Source organism: Mustela erminea, chromosome 4 (genome assembly GCF_009829155.1).
Source record: "Mustela erminea isolate mMusErm1 chromosome 4, mMusErm1.Pri, whole genome shotgun sequence".
Classification (NCBI taxonomy): Eukaryota; Metazoa; Chordata; class Mammalia; order Carnivora; family Mustelidae; genus Mustela; species Mustela erminea.
This window is the reverse complement of record NC_045617.1, coordinates 60,366,687-60,384,597: the sequence shown is the minus strand read 5'-3', so window position 1 is coordinate 60,384,597 and position 17,911 is coordinate 60,366,687.

The window sequence follows — 17,911 nt, the reverse complement described above, 5'->3', positions numbered from 1 at the left end:
TTAAATTATTATCATCAACAGGTGTCTTGTTGAATAAAATATGTATAGCTACACAACAGAGTAAAATGAAGTAATAAACAAGATTAAGGACTGTCTCAATATACTACGATGGGGTGATCTGAGAAAAGTGATATCTAATGGGTTTTGTAGATTTCCTTTGTTTCTCTGACTTTTTACATTCTGTCATTTCTTTATGGTCATTTTCTCTTTCTTTCTTCAGTAGATTAATGATTTATCTAATTTTTTTTCTCCAAGAACCAGCTATGGCATTTATTAATTCTATACTTATTTGTTTTCTAACACATTTTATTGTTCATTTTATAACCCCCTGGTTCAGATGCTTATTTGTTTTCAATTTTCTCTTCTGTTTATGTAAGTATTTCAGCCTGTAAACTTCCTTCTAAGCATTCCTACAGTGAATCTCATCAAAAATTATGTGTAATGTTGTCATTATTATTATTTTACAGAAATTCTTCAATTCCTCTGTGTGTTCTACATTGACTCTAGAGATGTTTGAAGTGATTATTTTGTTAATTTTTTCTATTTAATTTCCCAATGGACGTCTCTTTTGTTTTCCGGTTTTGTTATTATTTTCTGTTTTTTATTGTATTTCAATCAGTGAAATTTTCTATACTATTTCCACTTTTCAGAATGTTTTAGGTTGTTTTGTGACCTCTTAATTGATCAGTTTCATGAGTATAACAAAGACACTTGAAAAGAATGGGTATTCTATTTTCAGGGTTTGAAGTTTGATATATATCGATCAGATATGCTTTTTAAATTATGTTATTTGGGTCACCTAAATCTTAATTTTGTGCAGTTTGACCTACCATAGACTGAGAGAATTAAATAAAATTAATCGACTACTAGTAAGCAGATACATTTTTCCTTTTAATTTCCTGCATTTTCAGCTTTTAATAGGTATTTGCATTTGAGGCACTCATGTTTACCTCCACAAATTTCAAATATGAATTTGAAACTCAATATTTCAAATATGAGAATATTTTCAATATTATTTCATTATTGAAATTAATTATTGAAATTAATATTTCAGTATTAAATATCACAATAATTTCAAATATGAGAAATTACAAGTTTCTCATATTGGCATCATAAAGGAGGCTTCTCTTTCTCCTTCACTAATTTTTGGTCTAAACTGCATTTTGTTTAACCTCTTAAAAGTCAAGATCCCCACATTATTTTTTGTTTGCACTGCATGAGAATACATTTGCCCCTTTTTACCCCATATTTTCTGAATTATTTACTCACTGACTTTAGCTTCAATCTCGAGTTAGGCTTTCTTTATGCTCCAATCTGAAAAATCCATGTCTTTCAATTGGTGTGCTATTTATTGACATGCAGATGTCAATAAACATTACGTTGCCAGAAATATCTATCTGCTGTACCACTCCAATGAGTGCGCTTAGAAATCTTCCTTTTAGGTTTGAGATATTACCTCTCATCTCTCTTTTCCCAGCACCTCTGCCCTGCTTTCTACATGGTCCTCCCTCAGAGACAGTGCCATATTCAGTAATCAGCTGTATGAGAATACATTAAAAGTCTATGTAAAATGCACATTAATGATATGCACTTTTGTATGACTTATGAAGTCATATTCAACACCACCTGTGCCCTTGAGATCTCTAATCCTGGTCCGAAGCCTACAGTCTGAGATTTCTACTTTCCTTGGAAATAAATTGAACATTTTGCCTTCCAAATACAGCCAAAATAAAATCCAAAAATCTCTGTCAAAACACAGTGGTCTAATATGAGTCCTGCATTATCCCCCAAAAAGAATCCAGCAAATTGACAGACAACTGTCCCTTCATTTAATTCATTCCCCTTGCCCACAGTATCTTCATGGCAAGGAATTTACTCCTCCTTTAAGATACACCTTCAATTTGAAACTTTTTCTTGCCCTCTAGTCCAGTATGCTCTCATCGTCTCCAGAACAAAATTCATCTCAGATACACCACTGAATTTTGCAATTATAGAACTCCTCCCTAGATATGTGATATTGTGAAAAAATATGTGAACAATATTTTTCCACCTTTAAATTGAAATTATCTCGAGAAATTGGAATTTCTTTAAAATCCTATAGACACATAGTTGTCAGCACTAGTCAAAGAGAGTAGACCTCATTAAAACTTTGCCTATAGTTATTAGCACCTTAGCGTAAATTGCCTTTTCAGTTAACTGGTTTTAGTGCAGTGAGGAAATGAAAAACTTAAGTTGAAGGAAGAGTGATTTTGAAAGAAACTTTAAGGGAGAGATTTAGTGATGAGCAGAAAGCTCATACTCAGCTAGAAGCAAGAGAAAGAGAAGAGCAGATAAAGAATGCAGGAGAAGGGAGAACAATGTACTTTGTTTCATTCTTATTTTTACTGAGGTAATTCCTTCTTCAAGGTAAAACTATAAACGATGGCACCCCTGATAAATCTATGACCTTAGGAATTTTTTTAAACATCTTATTATGAAAATTTTCAAATATGCAGCAAACTTAAAAGAATTTTAATGTATAAAAACTGGTATATCCACTATATTTATGTACTATACTTTGGCTAATTGAGTTTAAATTTTAAAAATAATAAATAATAAATAAAGTCAATTGCAGAATCTGCCTATTATAAACTAGAGTTCAATTTCTTTGTAGTTTCTTTTCTATAAAGGTAAAATTTACAGTGTAAATACCATTATCTGACAGCTAAACTGTGACAGCTCTATGCTTATCTCCAGAGATGCTTGGAAGTCTGGTACCAAGAAAAGAACAAGTGGGATAACTAAAAATCTCTAATGTGCTGTTTAATTTCAAATGTTAATCTTTACACCCAGGACCAACTTGTTTATTGATCGCTTACACCTGGTGTAATTGGCCAAACACCCTGACTTGCTTATGTGACTAGTGGGGCATAAAAGATTTTGCTGGAGGGGCGCCTGGGTGGCTCAGTGGGTTAAAGCCTCTGCCTTTGGCCCAGGTCATGATCTCAGGGTCCTGGGCACGGAGCCCTGAGTCATGAGTCAGGCTTTCTGCTCAGCAGGGTGCCTGCTTCCTCCTCTCTCTCTCTCTCTCTGCATGCCTCTCTGCCTATTTGTAATCTCGGTCTGTCAAATGAATACATAAAATCTTTAAAAAAAAAAAAAAAAAAGTTCTGCTGGAAATTTTTCCTCATGGTCTCCTGAAACTAAGATTCTCCTCTCGTTTATCAGTGGCTCGTAATCCACAAACTAACTGCTTTCTATGAGAGTCAAACAGACCCCTGATGAGCTGCCCCTGAGAATTTCCGGCCCTATGATCACCTACATTTTGCTTTGTCATTCTCCTTGCCTTGATTAAAGCTTTATATGAGTATGCTCTGTGAAGCATTGTCAATCTTTTCATTTATCTAATCCTGTGAAATTGTTGCATACAACAAAATACATAGAGTTTAAGCGATATTTACTAATTTTTTACAAACTCCTATAAAGACAGAATATTATTCTTGACCCCAGAATGCTCCTCCATACCCCTTCTTAGTCAAGCTGCAGCTCACCTCCAGAGACACCTGCTGTTCTGTTTGTTGGTTCCCCCCACACCGCCATACAGATTAGATTAGCCTATTGCAAAACTTCATATACATGAAGCCATAGGAGTATATGCTTTTGTGCTGACATTTTTCCTTAGCATGCTTTTTGAGATTCATTCTTCATGTTTGTATAAGTGCATTATTTCTTTTTATTGCTGAATTAATATTCCATTGTGTGAATATATCACAGATTGTTCATCTGTTCTTTTACTGATATACACCAAGGTTTTTGTTTTGTTTTGTTTTGCTTTGTTTTCCAGTTTGAAGCCATAGGAATAGAGATGAGTATATTTGTATAAAAAAAATCATTCTGTTTTCTTTACTTTTGAATAAATATCAAAGGGATAAACTTCTGGGTCACAGGATAAGTGTATGTTTTATTTTATGAGGAACTGCCAACAGTTTCCCAAGGTGGCTGCTGCATTTTACATTCCCATCAGTAACACAGGGGTGTTTAAATTACTCCACATCCTGGCCAACAGTTGAGTTATCAGTCTTCTTAATTTTAGTCACTCAAGTGGATGTGTGGTGGTATCTTATAGTTTTAATTTATATTTCCTCAAGACTACTGTTATTGAGCAATTTTACATATGTTTAATGGATATTTGCACATGTTCTTTTGTGAGGTATCTACCAAAGGAGTTTGCCAATATTTAAATTAGATTGTTTGTCTTTGCATTATTGAGTTGTGGGAGTTTATTCTATTCTGGGTGCTAGTTTTTGTTTTTGTTTTTGTTTTTTCCACCTGTATGTTTTGTAGATACAGTCACTGAGGCTGTGGCTTGCCTATTTATTTCTCTTATTAATGATGTCTTTTGAAGAACAGAAGTATTCAATTTTAAAGAAGTCTAGCTTATCATTTCAAACTACAGAAAAGTAAGAAAGCAATGAAAAGTGAAAAATCATTTTAAATTTTGGGGGTAGCTTGGTACTCAGTAATAATAACAATACTATCCTATGTCCATAGGCTAAAAGTAAAAAAGATGGTTTAATATGAAGAGCCCTGAACTGTGACTCATGCACACCTAACAAGTACTGGACAAGTAGAAAACTGAACATTTTTACCATGTATAAATATGAATTACGACTTTTTGATATATTCCCCCATCCATGTATGAATTGTAAAGAATTCAAATCCTTAATGCTTTATGCAAGAGCTGACACAGAAACTCTTAAAACCTCACAAGAATGGAACTCACGTTTTAATCTTGATTAGTACTTTTTTTAAGAGCTAGCTCTTGATAATTTGCTTGACAGAGCCAACAACACCTCTTCATTGTGAACAATCAGTTGACTAAAATTATGTGAACCACAAAAAAAAATTGAAACTCAAGTTATATAATTATGGTTGTCCTGTTATAATGTAAAACAATAAATTAAAAAGATTGTAAGAGTGCCTTTTCTCATTCACACCAGGGAATAATATTTAATGATATGATAGACTCTTACAGAGGGTATTAACTAATGTCAATGAGGATGGTGATTTTTTCCTCCTGAGAACACAATTACAAACTATAAAGCTGTGTTTGGCTCACTTATATTTTAATACAAAAATGTTAACATAATAAACAAAATTCTGTAGAAAAATTATTTCATTTTTCGAAGTCCCATGCCTTTTAGAAAAGAAACAAAAAGACCTTAAGAACAGAAGGGCAATCTGAATCTCAGGCAAAGTAGTAAAAAGCTCAATAATTTTCTGCTTTACATTTAAAATCATGAAAATATATAGTCTAATTATGAAATGATTAGATGGGGAGGATAAATTTCTATATAGTAGTATTTTATTAAGACTAGATTGGGTCATTTAAGACTTTGTCTCTATCCTGAAATGGTAGGTTAGAAACAGTGTCCATTCATTCATTCCACAAATATTTAGTAGACCAACTACATGCCAGGCATTTTGAAATCTCCAAAAATAGAACAGTTAGCAAACTAAAAATTCCCTATTCTGCTAGAGGTCATTTTATAATGACAGGAAAGAATTAATAACTAAATGGCATGTCTACAGATGCAAGGGATCAAGAGGAAAATAAATGATGAGGAAATACTGAAGGGATGTGAGAAGGCCAAGTCATTTAGCTTGCTTGAGGAAAAGTAGTCTAAGAAAAGAAAAAAAAAAGCAAAAGACTTGGGATATGATTATGCATGCATCCTCCATGAATCCAGTGGAGTTGGAGCAGAGTAATGTTACAGAGGTGTAGCTAGGCTAAGTTAGATGGTGTCTTCAGAATACTGTAGACTTGGGCGCCTGGGTGGCTCAGTGGGTTAAGCTGCTGCCTTCAGCTCAGGTCATGATCTCAGGGTCCTGGGATCGAGTCCCTCATTGGGCTCTCTGCTCAGCAGGGAGCCTGCTTCCCTCTCTCTCTCTCTCTGCCTACCTCTCTGTCTACTTGTGATCTCTCTCTGTCAAATAAATAAATAAAATCTTTAAACAAACAAACAAAAAAAAAGAATACTGTAGACTCGTGTTTTTTTTTTTTTTTTTTTTTCCCTGACAAGGGCAGCCATTAGATGACTTTGAGCAGAGGACTCACACGATATGACTGTTTTTTTTTTGTTTTTTTTTTTTTTTGTTTTGTTTTTTTTTTTGTTTTTATAATTTACTCTGTCTGCTCCATAGAAAAGAACATAGAGGATAAGAATGGAGCTAGTTAAGGGACTACACAATCCAGTTGAAAGATGACCTTGCCTTGGACCAGGAGGGGTATCAGTGGGAATGAGCAATAGGAGGTTAGATAAGAAGGTCAAGACTTCAAGGGAAAAGACTGAATTGGAGATATAAATTGGACAGGCCACATCAAATGAGTGAGATTGAAAGCCTCAAAAGTGGATGAAATCACTTCCTAAGTATGTGTGGTTAGACAATAAAATGTTGAGGAAAATAGAAAAAGAATTAGCTAAGAAACTAAGAAGTAAAGCCAGAAAGACTGTAGGTAAACCTGACAAATGTGGCCTCCCTCCAAGCAGATGAAGAAAGTATATCAGGAAGGAGGGAGAGAGAAATCAACTATGTCAAATGTTGCTGATAAGTAAGATGAAGACTGAGAAATTATTGACCCTTGAATAATTCAGGGGTTAGAAGCACTGACCCCGGGGCGCCTGGGGGGCTCAGTGGGTTAAAGCCTCTGCCTTGGGTGCTCCCTTCGGCAGCACATATACTAAAGCCTCTGCCTTGGGCTCAGGTCATGATCCCAGGGTGTTGGGATCTAGCGCTGCATAGGGCTCTCTACTCAGCAGGGAGCCTGCTTCCTCCTCTCTCTTTCTGCCTGCCTCTCCACCTACTTGTGATTTCTGTCTGTCAAATAAATAAGTAAAATCTTAAAAAAAAAAAAAAAAAAGCACTGACCCCCTTGCAGTCAAAAAATCTACATATAACTTTTAACTCTCCAAAAAACTTTACTACTAGCCTACTGTTGACTGGAAGTCATGCTGAGTAACACATATTTTGTATGATAGATAGATAGAAAGATAGGTAATCTCAAAGAGAGAAATTTCTGGGTCACAGGATAAGTGAAAGTTCTGTTTTATGAGAAACTGCCAACACTTTGTCAAGATGGCTGCTGCATTTTACATTCCCATCAGTAACATAGGAGGGTTTTGGTTACTTCACATCCTGACCAACATTCGAATTATCAGTCTTCTTAATTTTAGCCACCGAAGTGGATGTGTGGTTATATCTTACAGTTTTAATTTATTAACTTTAATAATTTTATTATTAATTTAATTAATATATATATTATATACTGTATTCTTACAATAAAGTAAGCTTAAGGGGAAAAAAGTTATTAAGAAAATAAAAAGAAGAGGGGCTCCTGGCTGGCTCAGGGGAGAGGGCATGCAACTTTTGATCTCCTGTGAGTTAGAGCCCCACATTGGGTGTACAGATTACTTAAAAATAAAAATCTTGAAGGCGCCTGGGTGCCTCAGTTAGTTAAGCATCTAACTCTTGATTTAATCTCAAGTCATGATCTCAGGGTTGTCAGATTAAGCCCTGCATTGGGCTCCACGCTCAGCGCAGAGTCTGCTTATCCCTTTACCCCTGCTCCTGCTCTCCCCCCACCAAATAAATAAGTAAAATGTTTAAATAAATAAAAAAAATTTAATGAAATAAAAATCTTTTAAAAGGAAATAATAGAGAAAATACATTTACAGTACTATACTGTATTTATTTAAAAAAAAAAGTCTGTGTATAAAGTGGATCCATGCTGTTCAAACCTGTGTTGTTCAAAAATCAACTGTATGAACAATTCTATCTCGAACTTTGGTGTAAAAGAGAACTAAGAAATGGGGATGTCAACTGCAGAAAAATAAAAGAAGGATTTTTTTTTTTAGGCAAGAAATTATAGTACATTTGAAAGCTGATGGAAATGATACAATGGAGAGAAAGAAAAACTGACGACCTAAGAAATCCTCAGTGCTAAAAGATTTCATGAACCCTTTGTCTACACACTATCACATTTGCTTCCCTGCATCTTATTTTCAGGTTAGGCTCTAGGTCATAGTAACCGTTTCCCAAAATCTTATTTTCCAACTTAGACCTCCACTGGCACCAAAGCTGAGGAAAATTGTTAATGTGTTAAATCTTTCATAATTTGCTGGAAGTGCTATGATTTACCTACTCATTATTAGTAAGAGTAATCTCTTCCCAGTGTTAATTAACCATATGCCTTTCTATTTTCTCAAAAAGTATGTTCTTGGTCTAATTCTCTGTGGCTTACTTTGGGGCATTTTTCCCTCTGTGAAGTGATTTAATGTCTTTGTAAATTAAGAATACTAACAATCTGTCAGGATGCCTGGATAGCTCAGTTGGTTAAGTGTCTGCCTTTGGCTCAAGTCAGATTCCAGAGTCCAGGGATTGAGTCCTGCCTCAGGCTCCTTGCTCAGCTGGGAGCCCACTTCTCCCTCTGTCTGCAGCTCCCCCTGCCTGTTCTCTGTCTCTCTCTCTCTGACAAATAAATAAATAAAGTTAAAAAAAAAAAAAAAAAAAACACTAACAATCTGTCATATTTTATTTCAAATACATTTCCATATTTTTTCATTTAATTCAGGCTTGTTTTGTTTTATCGTATTGATTTGAAGGAGTTTACATACAGTGGGAAACATTGGTCATTGTAGGTTTTGGATTCTATTCAGATTCATAAAGCTTGTCTCCATTTACAAATTAGATTGATATTCACCTACATTTTCTGGTTTTTTGTTTGTTTGTTTGTTTTTTAGTTTCAATTTCTATGTTTAGCTCTTTCACCCATTTTAAATTTATTTGGTGAAATAGAGTGAAGTAAAATCAAAATGGATTTATTCACTGACTCCTCGGTACTCCCAGCAATGCATTTTGAATGATCTGTCCCTTTCACCTGATCCATCAGGTCTCATTTATCACGAATTACACTACAGGATCTGGCTCCATGATAGCAATTCTGTTCCATCGATCTGCCAGTCTATTTTTCACCCATTAATTACTATAGTTTAATCATTTAAATTACACCTTTAATTATCCTAGTCTTAGAAAAAGTTTTATCTTATAGGACTGGTCCCTACATATGATTCTTCCTTTCCAAAAGTTTTGCAATTTTCCACATCTTCTCGTCCTTTAAGAAAGGATTGAAGACCCTGTTTTTGTTGCCATATTGTATAGTGATTAAGAGCATTGACTCTAGGGGTGCCTGGGTGGCTCAGTGGGTTAAGCCTCTGCCTTTGGCTCAGGTCATGATCTCAGGGTCCTGGGATCGAGCCCCGCATCGGGCTCTCTGCTCAGCGGGGAGCCTGCTTCCCCCTCTCTCTCTGCCTGCCTCTCTGCCTACTTGTGATCTCTCTCTCTCTTTCTCTCTGTCAGATAAATAAATAAAATCTTTAAAAAAAAAAAAAAAAGAGCATTGACTCTAAATCTGGGCTGCATAGGTTCAAAATCCCAGCTCTATCCCATAGTAGCTCTATAACTTTGGGCAAATTATATAAACTCTGTACACCTCAATTTTACATTTATAACATGAGTATAAGAACAGAACCTACCTCATAGAGCTGTTATAATAATAGAGCAAATGATTAAATATATATAAAGCATTTGGAATAGTATCTGGAACATAACATAGAATATTACATAGAAGTGTTTCCTATTATTGTTTAGTGACCTCTACTCCAATAAGCTGTACATGCATCCATCACTGAACCCCTGCTTGGGACCACTTCTCAGGACTCTCTCCTTCTGACTTACTGATCTTGTAAAAACAACCAAGTTAAAGTAATTTCATGTTTGGTCATAAGAATAATCTCACAGGAGAAAAACAGAAAATCCGAGACTTTTTTTCCTATTTCTACTGAAATTATTTCATAGGTATTGTCTCACCTGAGATTACTGGTTCTCTTGACTTTCCAACCTACAGGATGGGAAGAAAAAACACAAAGGCTCACAAAAGTCTCAGTGTGTATGTTTAAAATCACTCCCAATTCATTTCTGTTGAAACACTGCATTATCATCAGTATTCTGTTACGATTTATGCAATCTCCAAAATAGAATTTCAAGAATAATTCTTTGCAGCCTATAGTTTGTGCCATTACATACACATGGTATTACTTTTATTGGCCTGTTACAGGGCAGGCCCAATAGTTTGGACTCTCGTTGCTAAGGGAGAGACACAAACATTGACAGAGACAGAGAGGAGGTTTACCAGAAGAGTGGGTTAAAAATGAAGATTCCAGAGATTCCAACTTAATAGCTTTGTACATTGAGTAAGCCCTTGCCTCCCAGGTGACAGAATACAGATGGTCTTAAGGAACAGAGTTTGAGAAATACTGCCCTAAGAAGGGACATAGAGAGAAGCACTGGCAATGTAGCATTGTCTCTAGTTGTCACTGCTTCCTTAAAAAAAAGAAAGAAGACAAACGTCTCAGATTAAGGGAATGTTATCCATTTACAGTGTGAAATGCAATGAGGCAGGGATGGAAAGAAGAGAGAGGAACAGAGACGCGCTGCTGGCGAGGCAATAAGAGCTACTTAAAATCAGCAGCTGCAATGTCAGGCAGAGTCTGGAGATCATTTCTCTCCAATCATTTCTCTCCATCATCTCTCCAAGATGGGGAAGCCCCTGCTGCAGGGACCTTCCATCCTCAGTGCCACTTGCGATTTCCACTTCCTCAACAACAACAAAACAAAAACAAAACAAAACCACAAACGTGGCCTCTTAGGAAAAGCACAACCTCCACATTCAGAGAGTATCTCTACACAATCCCCTGTTTAAATTTCAACTCTTCGTAATGACCCCAAAAACCTCCGTGTAGCTTTTGTGTCTTCACCATCCATAGCTAACACCTTATGCAAGGATGATCAGAAGAAGAAGGGGTATCCCTAGATCTTTCTATGCTGAAACATAAATACGTGGGCCTGCTCTTTCAAAATGCTTTCAGTGCATATTCAGAATCCTACATGCAATGATTTCCACACAAACTGAGATTTTAACACTAGAAATATCATCACCAATATGCTATATAATATGAATTAATCTGTCCACTTTTCTAGGTGGCCAGCATAGATATCTTCTCTTGTATATATTACCTCCTTCTCTCTGCTCACTTCTCCTACTACTAATAGCACTTAATTGTAACGAATTCCACATGACAGTGAGATCCACTGTATTTTGAGAACTATTCTAAGGATTAATGTTTCAGAAAGTTCAGAAAAAGTACAAAATTTGATAAAGAATTATGAGAGAAATGGGTCCCCAGAGAAGTATTAATCATGTTTAACTTGCAACAAGTTAATATTCCTATGGTCTAACATGATTCAAGTGTCTGATAAATTTTTATAGACAGAAATTATGCCAGTTTTTCCCCCCAAATTGGTTATCATTCACTGAGTTTATCTTGATGGTTTAATATTTGCTTAGAGTTTTACAGACCATTCATTGAGTTCTGTTAGAAATACTCATCTTAAAAGATCCTTAAGAATTGTAGTTTTAAAGACACTTGGTTATCTGGGCAGTGATAAAAATAGTCTTAGATCATAACATCTAAGTAACATAACATACTCAATGAAGTATATACATAAAACTCATATGTAACAACTCACTGAAGGCAGGTGGCTTTAGTGAATGCGTTGCTCATTTCACTGACCAATTTGCTTCATTTAGGGACCAACTTCGGTGGTAACATAAAGCCTATGGAGCAATACTTCATAGACATACAAAATGGACAAAAAGAATGACATGAAAGAACAATAAACCAATATCTAAGAAAAAAAATGGAATTTAGTGAACATTTAAAGTCTGAAGTGTGAAAATAATTAGCTTCTAATAAGAATAAAACAGAAATAGACTCTTTTTTCCCCCTTAGGTCATTTTTAATATACTTTTATGATATTAACTATATCCAAGAATAATTTCCACCATGTCAAGGAAACAATTAGGAACCAACAACTGACAACATTTTAAGATTACTGATTACCATTTAGGAAGCATGATAGGACATTTTTAATAGACTGAAAACTCTTTATAAGCAAGAATCTTCTCTTTGCAACTCACCGTAGCCTAGGCAATCATATATACAACAATCATTTAGTCTCAGTGACACTTGCTTTCCTCAACCCAACTCATCTTACAGACCGGTTTAATGCAGGTGGATACCACAAGACAGTACGGTCACTCTCCTAGAATGCCAGGGGAATTTAAGAGCTGAAACATAAAGCAGTTAGCCCAGAAGCACCGCTTCCTCCAAGGTCAGCTTTTAGCGGGCTAAGGCATAGTGAGACCTGGGGTCAGAAGTCCTTATTCAAGTTTAGATTCTTCTATGTTTTATACATGCCATCTTGAGCAAATCACACCAACTCCAAGACTGTTTCCTCTCCTGAAGCAGTCATGGCTATATCTAAATGTGAAATTGTCTAGTCCAGCATTTGACATATAGCAACTACTTGGAATTGGGGTGAACCTAAATCTAAATGTGGAGAAGATTTCAGAATCCCTCATTTAATATATACTCTCACTCAAACCTAAGAGTTTATGTCCATGTTAACATAAGGGACATTTTTTTATATGTTATTGATAAGTATTGATCTACTTAAAAAGGAAATATGTTGTCTCGGGTTTACTTTAAATACCCTCAAATAGATGGGAGAATAGGTAAAATACAAGATTGGCAAAATATTCCTAATTGATGAAGTTGGAGGATGGGCAGTTGGGGCTTATTGTACTATTTTCTCTAATTTGTGCATGCTTAAAATTTCCCTTAATAAAATGTGCTTTTTACACACACGCACACAGACACTTCTTCTCCAATGCATACACAATTTCAGTAATTATCCTGTTTGTTATATACAAGAGGTGTGCAGAGCCCTGCCATATATTTCATGTGCAATCCACTTGCTGGCAGAAGTGTTTAATAAATCTTACTGACTTGAACACAAATAATAGCAAACACTATGTGCCAGGCACTATTCTGAGTGCATTACCTGTATTAATTTATTTAACCCATACAATAAGCTAACAAAAGAAAAAAAAATAGTTAATTTATTTGTGTGTTTGCCTAAAAGCACAGACAACAAAGAGAATAGAATCCCTTGTGTTTTAGAAATGCTTCTAAATAATGAGGAGCCTGATTTTGTGCAGCTGTTCTTCTCTGCATCCCCTAAGCTCATTTGTTTTGAAAATGCAGGGAATCACTCCAAATCCAGGATGCAGGATTCCACAGAAATGGTTCACGTGGCTGGCTGTTTAAGAGAAAGGTACATAACAGCTACAGCTAGAGGCTTTTGCTGCTAAGGAAGAGGAAAGGTCAACCAAATTCTATCACAATACCATTAATCAAAACAAATTTTCCATGAATTACTGGGAAATATAAAGGGAAATTTTCTTCCCTTCATTTCTTAGTCTTTCTTGATTTTGTGTATACTCCAAATGAAGAACTTTTTTTTTTTTTTTTAAACCTTTGATGGCTGGTATAGTCTCTTCTCAGATCCTATCAGATGGTTGGGAGTATTAAAACGATCTCATTTTAACATGTCAAAGAAAAAGACAGAATAAAGACAGGTTCATGTTGAGAGCATCTATGGCATTCGGTGACACTTTCACTTTTGAAATAATTGTGATTCTTATTGTTCTTTTTCCACTAAACTTGCCTCTGTTATATAAATGTTCCCTGGGATTCAAACATTTTGCTTTAAAATATAAAATTTAAAAACATTACTGAACCATCTATCAGCAATACGCAGCATTTATTATTCAAAATAGACATAAAACACTCAAAGACATTACTGGAATATACAATGATTTTGAAAACTAACAAATTTTGACAGCCTTGTTTACATTAAATTTTCCAGTATGATAAGGAGACAACACTTCTTTCTCTGTTATAATACTTCTTGTTTCTTCATAGCAAATTCTTTCTTTTCTTTTCTTTTCTTTTTTTTTACAATAATCTATTATTAACTATAGCTACTGTGCTGTAACTTATTTCTCTGGAACTTACTTATCTTTAACTGAAAATTTTTACCTTTTGACCACTTTCATCCATTACTCCCTACCACACAACAAATTCTTCAGTATGTGATTACTCTATTTTCAAAAGTATGAAACTCGCTTTTTTTTTTTTTTTTTTTATTAAGCTGTTAATCTTGCTGTTGCTCTCCCAGAGGTAGTGTGTCTTTTTTTCCTCTGGTTGCTTTTTTTTTTTCTTCCCAGTTTGACAATATTCCTTTGTATTTTTTTTTTAATTTTTATTAACATATAATGTATTATTAGCCCCAGGGGAACAGGTCTGTGAATCGTCAGGCTTACACACTTCACAGTACTCACCATAGCACATACTTTCCCCAATGTCCATAACCCAATCACCCTCTCCCTACCCCCCAACCCCCAGCAACCCTCAGTTTGTTTTGTGAGATTAAGAGTCTCTTATGGTTTATCTCCCTCCCCGATCCCATCTTGTTTCATTTATTCTTTTCCTACCCCCCAAACCCCCCACGTTGCATCTCAACTTCCTCATATCAGGGAGATCATATGATAATTGTCTTTCTCTGATTGACTTATTTTGCTCAGCATAATACCCACTAGTTCCATCCACGTCGTTGCAAATGGCAAGATTTCATTTCTTTTGATGGCTGCATAGTATTCCATTGCATATTTATGCCACATCTTCTTTATCCATTCATCTGTTGATGGACATCTAGGTTCTTTCCATAGTTTGGCTATTGTGGACATTGCTGCTATAAATATTTGGGTGCACGTGCCCCTTTGGATCACTACATTTGTATCTTTAGGGTAAATACCCAGTAGTGTGATTGCTGGGTCATAGGGTAGCTCTATTTTCAACTTTTTGAGGAAGCTCCATGCTGTAAAACTCACTTTTTATTTAATGTTCTCTTTTTCAGTATAATCCCTTAGTACAAATCCAGGAATTATGTTGCTATGTTACCAATGCCTGCATTTCCGCATAAATTGGATTCTCTTTCATTATATAATTAATTTTTTGAAAGGGAAACTGTGTTCCCGCTTCTCCAAGTTTATTATTAATAAAGATATTAGGCAGTCATAAAGCTTTAAATAAATTTTAATGAAATCTTATTTTAATGTTAAGAATAAAGTGGATTTCAATTGTTTAAATTACTCTGTATCAATCTGATATATAAGGCTATAGCTACAATTTATTTGAAATATGCAATTAAGAATTTGAGGATCATGCTAAATAAGATAAAATGGTCATATTCCACATTGCTCTATTTGGACATGCAACTGCCTTTAAAATTCTGGATTATAAAAATGGTTAAGCAGGGATGTCTGGGTGCCTTAGTCAGTTTAGCAACTTACTCTTGATTTCCACTCAGGTCATAATCTCCAGGTCATAAGATCCAGCCCAGGATCTGGGGGCTCAGTGCTTAGCAGGAATCTGCTTGAGATTCTCTCTCCCTCTCCCTCTGCACCTCCCTCCATCCTCTTTTCTTCATCCCCACCCCGCCCCCTTCCAGGTGGTTTTTCCTGTGTACTCTCTCTTTAAAAAAAAAAAAAAAAAAAAAATGTTAAGTATTCCTCTTATAAAGAAATGGGGAACACTGAAGATGGAAGAAGCAATGTCCAGGCAAGAGAAGACAGAGGAGAAAGATGGACAGAAACCTAACCATTGCCATCTGCAAAGGGCCCCATTATCAAACAGGTCTTGGTGAAAGCCAACAATCCTGAATAAAGGAACTGAATGCATTTTTATATTGCAGAAGCAAAGAATTCAAGTTGGAGAGCAAGAAAAGGAAGAGTAAGGGAGAGATAAACCAGAAAGGATTTTTAGAAACCTTATAAACATTACAAGAGTTTGAAGGTCACCCTAAGTCCGGGGTTGTCAAACTTAGGTGTGCCTGGGAATCACCCAGAGGGCTTTGTTAAAACAGACCCCAGCTGGGCCCCACCCTCAGTTTTCTGATACAATAGGCATAAGGGAAGGCCTGTGAATTTGCATTTTTTGCAAATTTCCAGGAATTGCTGATTCCATTATCCTCAGATCACACTTTGAGAGCTTCCTTTTTGAAAGAAACCTCTGAAGGATTTCAAAGAGGCAAGAGACTTGCTCTTTAGAAAGTTCACCCTTACTGTACAGTAGAAAAGGGATCAGAGAGGAAGCAGTGTGGACACTATTTAGAAGTTTTGCTACAGTACAGGCAGAGCACCTCTAATTACCTGAACATCACCAGTCAAGAGTTAAGAATGCAGGTAGAGGTCATTGTTCTCAAAGCTCTGGCTCGAACACAGGTGAATGGTTGCCACATTTCCTGCAATAACACTGGCTGTGGAAGCACCTTTAAGGAGAGAAGAGTGTTGAACATCAAAGATTGAAGGATGATGATGTTCTGGTAATTGTTTAACACTTATTGTCTAGGGTGGGGATGAGGAAGGGGAAGCCTGATTTTTAGGGCTTGCAAATTTACAAATGTATGTAGGGTAAATATTCCCATCATGGCTGATTTCAAGCTCCCAAAGTGATGTCACAGAACAGGGAAGAGGTGAGGAGCGATACCTAACACGTATCATTTTTACTTTGTAAATACAAAGCCAAACTAGAACCAAGAGTGGTGCTTAGGAGTTGTAGGCACCATTTAGGAGCTTATTAAGTTGCAAATACAGCTGTTAAGTTTTTATTAGACAAGCAAAACACAGGCAAGGGTCTGTCTGTGACACCACATCACAGTCTAGGTGAGGCCATGTGTGACCAAAGTATTAGGGGAAAGGATCTCAAGATGTGTGGGTAGAGAAGGGTAGAGGGGGTAGTCCTGGAAACTTTGGAGAGTCTCAGTGGGTACAGTGGGAATCAAACATCAGATAGGATGCCCTTAGCAGTGACCCAGCTGTTTTGAGGCCAGGGTCGTTTTCTCCCCCAGAAGAGTAGCCAGAATAAAGCAGTGACTTAATGTTAAGGAATAGGGATAGTAGCTCATCTAAACAAAGGTTGCGGTATGAGGTGAGAGTCCAGGTAATAGAAAAGGGACATTTGATAGGGATAGATTTCTAGGAAAGTGAAAAACCCAGTTATCCAGACTGGTGTCCAAGATCAGAGGCATACCACCAGTATAGTGTGAAAATGCTGGACCATACAAAGCTGGGCTAAATCCAGGCCTTGGATCCTGATAGACTGTAGAGTCTAAGAGATTCAGCAGAGAGTTAGACATCCCAGGAGAGGCTAGAGAAGGGTTTTAGAGGCTGAGAATCAAGGAGGGAGTAATAGTTATTCAATTTGTTTGTACTAGCCCCTTTTACTTATCCTACAGAGTACCCCTTCCCTGTGAATTATCCCTGTCCATGGACATGTGATTGCTTACTCCCAGCATAGAGAAGAAAGTGATTAAGATGCAGGTTTTTTAAAAAAATAATTTATCTAATTGAAAGTTTACATAACTTAATAATTGATGTTTAGCACCTGGCTCACAGAATTTCTGAAAATTAAAAAATTAGTTCTTGAGAGTCATAATAGTCAAGTCCAGCATTCCATAGACTCAAAGTAGATGATTTTATTTTTTTTTTACATAGCTGGTATCTGCATATTCTTAGACTCACAAATTGTAAGGTTTCCTTTTTCTGAACTATATAATGTCCCCATTTAAGTATAAACATTCCTAAAGTATTTTTTAATAATTTTTATTAGCATATAATGTATTATTGCCCCAAGGGTACAGGTCTGTGAATTATCAGGCTTACACATCTCACAGCACTCACCATAGTACATACTCTCCCCAATGTCCCTAATCCAACCACCCTATCCCAACTTCTCACCCCCCCAGCAACCCTCTGTTTTGTGAGATTAAGAGTCTTACACTTTATCTCCCTCCAGATCCCATCTTGTTTCATTTCTAAAATGCAGCGTTTATATGTATTGTTTATTCT